Here is a 10,296-nt window from a genome sequence, read left to right as displayed (position 1 = left end):
AACAGTGATGACCGCTCGCAGATGCAAGAGCAGCGATTTTAATTCAGCGATTCCTTAGAATGTGTACTGCGCGCTATGCAAACTAAAGAAAGAAAAAGAAAAAAAGAAACGATCATGCAGCCTGGTTGCAATTATAAAAAGTTTTCGTTGCAATGAAATATGTACATTACGTCCTATCTTGCAAAATAGCAACCGCGTATTGTGTAGCAGACTTTAAAAAAAAAAAAACAGCCTTCAATGTCACTTGTCCTCGCAGGAATCGGTAAGCGGCGATCGTTGGAAGTCGATAGTCATGAAAAAAGGAAAGCGAAGAATCACAGAGCAAATGGCACGGGATAAACATGCTCGAGTGCCCCGAGCATCGCAGCCGTCAACAGGAGGTCTGATTCGAGTGCCAGGCCCGGGCACTGGCGGCCAGAGGCATTCGTGCACTGAGAGGGCATGGTGTCACAGTGGGGGGAGAGTGGAGAGAGGCGTAGAGACGTTGCGCACTTCTGGGCGCTCGACTCGAGTCCACAGGTAGCAGGGCTTTGTGCCTGTGCAGGAACGCGTGCCGGCCGTGCGCAGCAGGTAGTCGACGAGGAGAAGCAGCGAGCCCGCGATGGACGCCACCACCACTCCCATGACTGCGGCGGCAGCACCAACCGGGAATGGAAAAAAAAGAGAGCAGACAGACCGGTAAGCTGTTACCCAGTCCCACCTTTCGGGTCTAACGACAGTAAACGGAATGTTATGATGGAACGCATGTAAAAGAATAAATTACAATTCTGGGGTTCTTACGTGCCAAAACCACGATCTGATTATGAGGCACGCCGTAGTGGGGGACTCCGGATTTAATGTTGATTGCCTGAAGTTCTTTAACGTGCCCCTACTGCACGGGACACGGGCGTGTTTGTGTAAGGCGAGTTATTGCCCGACTCGATGTTGTGTATGACGACAGCAGCAAAGCGACAAGAGGCACGCTGACTCATATTGCACTCTGCCAAAGAAATGTAAAGATGCAACAACAACAATTTCGTTACGCCTTGGGGCGACACCGAAGGAGGTATAGTACGAAGAAAATTGGCACGATTTCGTTTTAATATAGGCAACTTATTGCATTGCGGCGCGACGCACGCCAAGGTCACTCGTGCAGGGTTGAAGATTATTTGCACGATCCATTCCTGCGTCCTAGACGCGCATGTCCGCGCGTACCATCGCTTTTATTGAGGTAAATCGCTGCTATTCGGCGCGGAGTACGCTCCGATCGTCCGAAAGCGCTAGTTAGCGTTCCAAATTTTCCAGCTCCCGTGGATGGCTGGCAGCCTATGCAGAAACGAAGCTACGAGGGAAACACCTTGAGCTACCTGAGTCAAGCGCGGAGCAGCTCGAGCAGTTGTACCATACCACACTACACATGTGTGTGCATGTTGGAAGAACAAAGAATTAACCAGGAAACGAAAGCGCGTAAAACGTCGGGTTTGTGCCGAAGAACCCTGGTTCGATCCCGCCATTGGACACTTATATATATAACTATATTTTTTGAAGACAGGAGCGTATACCTATAAGCGACCTATCGAGAAGTGCCTGGTGTGAAGCAAAGAATGCTTCGCGCCATTTCTTTTAGTCGGCAAATAATTTGGCTCACGAGAGGCTAGTAAAGAGCACGCTTTTTGCACTCACAAGCATGCAGACCAGATGTGGTAGATTTCGTACGTACAGGCTATTTGCGACGCTGTGAGGTTCTGATCGTCGCCGGCTTCAGGATGCATCATCTCCTTCCTGGTTTTCTTCTTCCTCTTTGATACCTGCGGGGCGCACAAGCACGAACCCGCGCGGCGTGCTTGAACGAAGTGAAAAAAAAAAAAAAAACGCGTGCTGGCGCAACGCCGTTCACTGTGGCAGGCACGTGCGGTCACTCTTTCCCTTTTCTATAAAGTGTTCCTGTTGGATTAGTAGATACTGTGGGCACTAATGTTATGCGTTGCTGCAGATTCAACGCTATAGGGATAGAGGGAGGCCGTGGACGCCACCATGATTTCCAAGACGACGCTGACTTAATTGTCACGCTTTTAGTCTTGCCTTAGATGGCTGGTGGCTTCTGGATCGTCGTGACGTGGCCCACTGCGCTATACTTTCCTTAGCCGATCATGAGCTGTAATTTACACTTTCTTCCACGACCCCTCTGACAAAGCCGCAGCCGAGACATTAGGGTGTAAGAGATCACTAGTAATTGTGCTGATCGTGATCAATAATGCGTGATCGAAATAATTGGCTCGCACATCTGTAAAACAAAGGAAAGATGAATGACCAAAGGATAGGGCTAACACGACTGATCAAGTGTCTTTGCACACTTGCACGCCTAGCACGCTCGACCAAGTGTGCGATCCATAAGTCGTGTACAAAGCACGTTCGCCTATAATGCGGGCACGACGTACAGGTATAGCGGATTCCATCCAAGGCGTATTTCGACACACTGCGGAGCTAAATCCTGCATTATTGATTCGGTTACTTTTGCTGCGCAGAAGATGGCGGATTGTCACCGGGTTGTCGCCTTGCTTGATTGATGAACCCATCGTAGGACGCAATTGGTGAGAGAGCCGTCGAACAGGTGGAACATCGGGATGGCGCACGGCCCGCGTGCAATGGCTGCAACGGCTACAAGAGAATCGCGTAGCTGGCGGGAGGTTTGATCACGTCGCACTACGCGGGGGGTGGGGAGGGGTTGGGGGTGATATAAGGGCTGCGCTCGTAGTTGATGACGAGTAGATAGCCTCTCATGAATAAGCGGTACAGCGCGACGACAAGTCGTTTGATGTCGACTTGCCGTTGCAGACAGAAAGCGCCCCGTTTGAACACAATAAGCGCAGATGTGCCGTCGCGACCGCGAGAAGGGGTGGTGCCCAAGAATGCTATACACACCAACGTAGAACCAGCTGGAGAAAATGGAATGGTAGTGAGGCAGGTGGATGCGCAGGTGGGCAATTTAAGAAAAAAATGCGATACCGAGGCATGCTGTTAATTAATTTACTCTTGGCGGTGGCTTAGCGGCTATGGCGTGGCGCTGCTAAGCACAAGGTCGCGGGATCAAATCCCGGCCGCGGCGGCCGCATTTCGATGGGGGTGAAATGCGAACACGCCCGTGTTCCGTGCACTGGGGGCACGTTAAAGATCCGCTGGTGGTCAAAATCAATCCGGAGTCCTCAGCTACGGCGTGCCTCATAATCAAATCGTGGTTTTGGCATGACGCCAGAATTCAATTCAGGCTGTTAATTAAAACACAAAAAACTGCTGCGCGCAGTTGGTGCTATTCGCGGTGGAAGCGAGTCAGAAAAGTGTGGATTCCCTTTTTTCAACGAAACCTCAACTCGACTCAAAGCTAAGCCAATTCATCGTGTTTTTACATTCAAGTGGGCCGAACCTAATAGCGACAGTTCCTTTAATTCATGCCGGTTATACCGAAAAACCATACTTGCGGCAGATGATCCTATGGAGGTGCTCTGTTACTTGCGGCTGCGTAGTTGTGTTTATGAGAACTGATGTAGGGCAAGGCGTAACCAGTAAGTACCAAGCTGAAGGGAACAAACGAACGTGGTTCAGTATTTCCCTTGTCAGTCACTATAGCTTCTCTTGACTGTAAGGCAGTTAACTGATTTCAGTTGGTTTGGTCGTTTGAAAGCGCCGAATGGGCCCCTTACTTTCACTTCCCTCTCCACATTTCATGTTTTCCCCGCAGAATACAAGAAAAAAAAAGGCTGTTATTCAATATTCTGGTACAGTTTTGAAAGGAGCGTAGCCGTACGAGAAAAGAAGAAAGACGACATCGGTAACCACGCAGTTCCGCGCTTCGCATTCGAGCAGCTGTATTACGACGTCTGTTTCGGCATGTGATCGCGTTTATTATTCGCAAAATCTCGGTAACGGTAAGAAGCCATCGCTTCCTCTATCGTCTTATCCGTCGATGCTTGTGCATTGCGGCCTCTTCTGTGTGTCTGTAAAGTATCATTTTTATTCGTTTTATCAGCCCATGCAATTCAATGCATTCATCTCGCCTTGCCTCTGCACGCACGAGGCCATTTTAATCATGTTGACGATAAAGGTGAGGACTACGGCGCGAGTTCTGCGGCACGTGTTCTTCATGTGCTAAGAAGACGCAGAAGAAGAAAATGTACGAGGGGACGAGAAGCGCGTACGACAGTCCGTTGACTATTCGGGAGCGAATTTGTAAGTACAGCTCTTTTGTGTCACGCTCGCCACTCGCGTAGAAAGGCGAAGAGATACCCTTCGTTTTCTTGTACATTTGGGTCACTAAATTTTTACTTATCCGCATGCTGTTCTAGAGCCCTCCAGACTATGCTCGATTTTGCAGTGAAAACGATACCGTGCATCAACTTTTCTTTCCCGTTTCCTCTCGAAGGATGATCTCCGCTTTAAGCAAAGTGACATTGGAAACGCCGTTTCGGTGATTTGCCCATCATTTAAAAAGGTGAATAAATAAAATTTGGGGTTTTACCAGCCAGAACCACAGTCTGATTATAAGGCACGCCGGACTAAGGGGCTCTTGATTAATTTTGACCACTTTGAGTCCTTGAACGTCCGCCCAATGTACGGCACACGGGCGTTTTCGCCTTCTGTCCCCGTCGTAATGCGGCCGCCGCGGTGGGGACCGAACCCGCTACCTGCGACCTTCATTTAACTATTTCTGTACTCAGCGGTCGCATGTAACTCTCAGTGGGTGTCTGCATGCTATAAGACGCGAAAACGGGCAGATTCGCTCAGCTGTTTAGAATTTGGCTTCTACTTCCAGTCGATCAAGTGCCTAAATTCGCCATTTGTTCTAATTTTAAATTTTACTCGATCAATCCACATTAAGTTTTTTCATTTTTTAATACCACCCAGGAAATGCTGAAACTGTCGTGGTATTTTTTTTAACGTTCGTTTTGCTTTCTACCCTCGACGCACTCGTCTCGTAGCACTTCATCTGCGTCACAGGTATCGGCGTCACACTGACGGCCATCTTGGGCACGCTGCTACTGCTCATCGACTACCTGGTGCGCACCGGCGCCGTGCGAGCCCGAGGCGGCCAGCAGGCTATGCACGACTGGGGCAGCCACGCGATGGGCTCGCTCGCGAACGCCACTCCAACTGCTCTGTGACAACTCGACCGCGCCGCGAGTCGACCCCGGTGCAGTGCGTGGAACGACGCATTTCATCGACGTGATGGAACAGGCTCGGCTTCGCCAACCAAATAATAACGCACGTCTTATTTCCCGATGGACTTCCTAGTGGTCTCACTCTTTTGGGTATATGCGCAATGAATGAAACGTTCGAGAGATTACCCGGAAAACGTAGCGAATCGTGTGTTCATCTCGAAGGTACACCCGCGTGTAAAAGTAAAATACTAAACTCGCTGTTTTTTTAACTTAAGGTTTGGAGTGACTGGCCATTACTCCAATATTACTCTCTTTGTACGTACCGACGGTTAGTTGTGGACTCATTTTTCATTTATGCATCGTATGCCATCTGTCAAGAATTCTCTTTTATTCACTTGTTGAAGGAGAACTTTATGAAAAGTAGCCTTCTGTATTGTTTCTAGACAATCGGTGATAACATCTAGGAAATTTTGAATCTGCGTACGCGCACCTTTGTGTCGAGCGATAACTTTGCAACAGCGGTTAGCCGGTGGAAAACGGCCACCGGGGAGAGCTAGGCCAGTGTAATTAGGTGATTCCTTCCACTCAGTTCAATGCCACTTATCACCCGCGATTCACGGCCGGCTGATCGCATTGATAACGCTGGCGGAGCTCCGCTCTGCCCACTAAGTACAAGAAATGGCATTGAAATAGAAGCGAAGTAGAATTGAATTCGGATTAACGTAGAATCGGCCATGAATAATGTATACGCGTGTCAATATGTCTGCATCTAAAGCTAATGCAAATATTTTTTTCCTTAGTTCGGAACGGTGCCGCGGCGGGTGTTGCTACGTTGGCCTTAGCCTGGTACAGGGTTAGCAGATCACTTTACGAGCAGAGAGGGTGCAAATACCTTGAAAGCTCATGGTTATATTGCGCTCTGTTTTACAACCACGATATTAAGGAAGGACAGGACGTGGACGGACACGAAATCGCGCTGCGTCCGTCCACGTCCTGTCCTTCCTTAATATCGTGTTTGTAAAACTGAGCGCAATATAATCATGAACGTTCACCAACTAGCCTAGCCCCCTTCATTGCTTTACCTTGAAAGCACCGTGCCACTGCTGTTAGCTTTGCAGATTCCCTCTCAGTGAGTTGAATTGGTGTCGTCGTCGTCGTCGTCATCGTCACCATCATCATCATCATCATCATCATCATCATCATCATCATTACTGCAGGACGAAGGCCTGTCACCGGGTCACTATGTGAAAAAGAAGAACGATTACAAGCAGCTGGCTGTGAAATCGAGACATACGTGCGAGCCAGAGGGCTGCACGGCGCGTCAGAGAAATCGGAGATTATATGAGTCTGGAGAGGCAAAGGGAATCGTAACGTCCTGACGGACCCTGCCCTTAAACTGGAAATCAGACTTGCAAATGATGCAATACCTGAGAAGGCCACAATCCGGGTACTAGGCATGTGGCTACAACCAAATCAACACTGCCAATATGGGCTTAACCTCATCAAGACGGCAACACAACCAGTCGCAAGAATGATAAAGCGGATAGCCACGAAAAGGACGGGGATGATGGAATCAGACACTCTTCGCCTAATCGGAAGTCTGGTGGTTGGCCGCTTCATTTACAGCTTGCCGTATTACCAGCTAACGAAAACAGAGAGGGATGCGATCAATTCGTGCTTAAGGAAAGCATACAAGATCGCCCTACAAATGCCACAATGCGCCTCAACCGAAAAACTCATGTCTCTCGGGATTCATAATACGTTCGAGGAACTGGCAGAAGCTCAACTGATAACTCAAAGAAACAGACTCGCACAAACGACTACAGGTAGGAAACTCCTTGGCAGACTCGGGTATTACGAGCTCCTAGAAAAACACAACCAAGCTAAACCCATCCCCACAAGAATGAGAAACAGCATCAAAGTGGCGCCCATACCTAGAAATATTCACCCAACTCTACATGCAGGCAGAAGAGAAGCCAGAGCTCCATACATTGAGGAAACGCACGGAGACAAACCAAACTCCCTCTTCGTGCACGCGGCAAGATACCCAGGCAGGCGGAAAAGAACGGTACCGTTCTCAAGTGGCATGCAGAAGCTACCTCAGGGGACGAGTATGCACCGCAGCTTATAGGATTATACGAGATATAAAACCCCGAGCAAGATTTCACCATTTATGGTTACCCAGTCGTGAGGGAATCAGGGGAAACGAAGAGGCTGACAGAGTAGCTGGTGCGCATGCTACACACAACGGGTGCTCACAGGACGCCTCTGACGCCTTGATCCCGATTGACCAGAACTACTCTGCAATTTTAAACTATCACAGAGGAAATAGAATGAAACTACCACCCCCAGATAAGAATCGCAGTAAGGAAGAACAGGTTATATGGAGAAAGCTGCGACCCTATACGCATAACAGCCTGCACATTCTCCATAAAATTCATCCCGAAAGATATACGGACACATGTCCATGGTGCGGGGCCACGCCAACCTTAGACCACATCACAATGGCATGCACGACATATACACAAAAGACAAACATAGAAATTACGGAGCATACACAATGGGAGGGGGCGTTGCCCAGTTCACAAGAAGGTGCCTAAAGGGCCACCAACCGACAGGCAAGACGGCGCGCAGAAGCCAGTTGTTGTTCTTCCCGTGATCGGCAACTTCCTCTGTCTTGTGCCAACTGCCCAACCTTAGGCATGCAGTTTTCCTAACTGCACCCCACCACCTAGTTCACTATCGTCTTCGACGTCACCTCATTCTTTAACTCAAATAGACCACAGGATTTCCTTACTATGCATAACATGGCCTGCCTATCTCCATTTTGTCCTCTTAATGTGAAGAATATCTTAACATGGAATAAATCTTAAGTAACACAGCACCAAGAGAGACACGAACTGGAATGAAAGAAGCAACGGGGCAGACGTTGGACTCTCGACTCGGATGTTTTTAGAAGCAAAACAACTTTTATATACACAGTGAAGTCACATGAGCACTGGGAATACGGATTCCCCCAAAAGAAGAAACAGAAAACGAGAAAGTTGTACTGCACGCACGCGCACGCACGCATGCACGTACGCATAGTTTTCGCTTTATGCATGTAGATATCGATAATTGCAGCAAACCAGCTTATTTTGCATCGATACGCGTGTCTGAAGCTCGATGTCACGTCGGACGCGATCTCGCACATACTAAATTCCGTGTGCCTTACTCTGCATTATGGCATAGCGGGTCAGCGGTTGCATACACGCCGGTTAAAAATCTGTTTTCTAATAAATAGCGTTTTTTCTCTCTCGGCACTATGATAAAGTGAGGAACAAGAAGACAGCAAAAGAGGGTATCAACACTTTGACGCCGAAATTTCTTTCATTCTGAAAAAAAAAATCATCAGGTAGTTTTTGTCGATTACACACGTTGTCGAATACCTTCCTTAAACTCTTATAAACACAGAGCTGGTCTGGCTCCTCACTGTGCCCATTCTAGGGAAACGAGGGGATATAAATTTATTTCTTACTCTATCACCGTTTCGATATGAAGAAAGAACATTTTAGAAATAGCATTTAGACAAATTGTGGCGAATTTTTGAATGCCAGAGATTCTTTCTCTGAGCGCCTCCTCCCTTGAACACAACCACTTAGCGACGGTTGCTCAGCCTTCGAAGAACTTCCGGTTGATTCAAAGCAATTTTTCTTGCAACATTTCTAGTACGGTATGCTATCTTTAATTGTTTGGAATTCTCTGCGCGTATCTCAGTTGTTTTCCAGCTAATAACAAGCGCTTTCCTATAATTCCAGCCGCATCTCGGCCAGTCCGCCATAGTGGGTATGATTCATCAGCAAAGGGAAAACAAAACAAAATGCGTCGCCGGGGCAAAGTACCGAGAGGCGGTCCCTTCACGCTCCTGCAGAAGGCATGTACGTAATTGCATCCTAGAATCACTGAAGGTCGAGCAAGTTGGTCGGTGTTCATTGTGCGCAAAGGCAGGCGTGCAAACACGGACACAAGGAACGAAAAGGACAATGGAAATGGCCAGCGTTGGTGTTGACCTTTTCTTCCGGCCTGTGTTCGGTTTTACAGACCTGCGCTTCCGCACCATAAATCATAGTTTTTTTTTTAAATTACGCGCCAACCATTGTGTTCATTTCGGTAAAGCACTGTCATCCAGCAGCACAAGTTGACAGAAATGTACGCGCACGAGCAATAGTTTGAGACCGCGCCTCCAACGAAAAAATTATTTCTTTAAGCACAGCCACGCAACGGGGAATTGCCTCAATGCAGCACATTGGTTGAAAAGGTGCACGTGGGCTGCAACACTTGATTTCAACCAGCGTCGGTAGGCTGCAACAAAAAACAAAGAAAAACAATATGCGGCATATTTGGTAACCAAACTTTTGCTCTCGAGTGTGCACTCTTCGTCACAAGGTAGACGGGCCACGTTGCCTGCTACCGCTATGCTGTGTTCAGGCTGAAAGCGGGAAAGCGGGAAAGCGGGAAAGCGGGTGACTTTCCCTTCCTGAAAGCGGGAAAGTCACCAGATACTCCCAGCAGCTATAGACCTATAGCACTAACAAGTTGCCTGGCAAAATCATATGAAAGCATAATAAATATAAGATTAATATGCGTTTTCGAAACAGATAACTTACTAAATACTCACCAGTGCGGTTAAAAGAAAGGCTACTCAACAATGGACCATCTTGTTCGTCTTGAACATGCCATACGTGAGACATTCCTTTACAAACTTGGAGAAAGCATGCGACACCACATGGAAGTATGGTATTTTACGAGATTTAGCAACACTAGAAATACGTGGCAGAATACTCAACTACATGGATGGTTTTCTATCAAACCGGACATTTCAAGTTCCTCTGGGTTCAACTTTGTCCCGAGTTTTTGTCCAAGAAAGTGGCATACCACAGGGTTGCGTATTAAGCTTAACGCTGTTCGTGGTGAAGATGAACTGCATAAATTCAGTTATACTGTACAACATTATGCACTCTTTATACGTCGATGACCTTGAAATTGCATGCCGCGCCTCGAGTAGGTCTACATGCGAAAAGTAAATCCAGATAACAATAAACAAGTTGACACAATGGCCGATAAAAATGGATACCTTTTTCTACACAAAAAAATGGAGGCAGTCGTGTTTTCATAAAAAAGGGGG

The 10,296-nt window shown here is 47.7% G+C and overlaps 2 long non-coding RNA genes across 4 annotated transcripts; one reads left to right on the top strand and one right to left on the bottom strand.

Moving 5' to 3' along the window:
- Window positions 1-6,294, bottom strand: LOC140218541 (uncharacterized). 2 transcript variants are annotated; one of them, XR_011894800.1, is made up of 3 exons: window positions 6,215-6,294; window positions 1,700-1,787; window positions 1-626 (listed from the first exon to the last, which is right to left on the bottom strand). It is a non-coding gene; the product is annotated as an uncharacterized lncRNA (long non-coding RNA). The 2 variants fall into 2 exon arrangements; XR_011894799.1 differs by lacking the exon at window positions 6,215-6,294 and having other exon boundaries at window positions 1,700-2,399.
- LOC129385073 (uncharacterized) lies at window positions 3,751-5,253 on the top strand. Of its 2 annotated transcripts, none has more exons than XR_008612621.1 (2): window positions 3,751-4,203; window positions 4,972-5,253. It is a non-coding gene; the product is annotated as an uncharacterized lncRNA (long non-coding RNA). The 2 variants fall into 2 exon arrangements; XR_008612620.1 differs by having other exon boundaries at window positions 4,953-5,253.
- Window positions 6,295-10,296: the final 4,002 nt, after the last annotated feature.

Source organism: Dermacentor andersoni, chromosome 5 (assembly GCF_023375885.2).
Source record: "Dermacentor andersoni chromosome 5, qqDerAnde1_hic_scaffold, whole genome shotgun sequence".
NCBI classification, from domain to species: domain Eukaryota; kingdom Metazoa; phylum Arthropoda; class Arachnida; order Ixodida; family Ixodidae; genus Dermacentor; species Dermacentor andersoni.
Note: the sequence above shows the minus strand (reverse complement) of the source record. Positions and strands in the feature narration are given on the sequence as shown.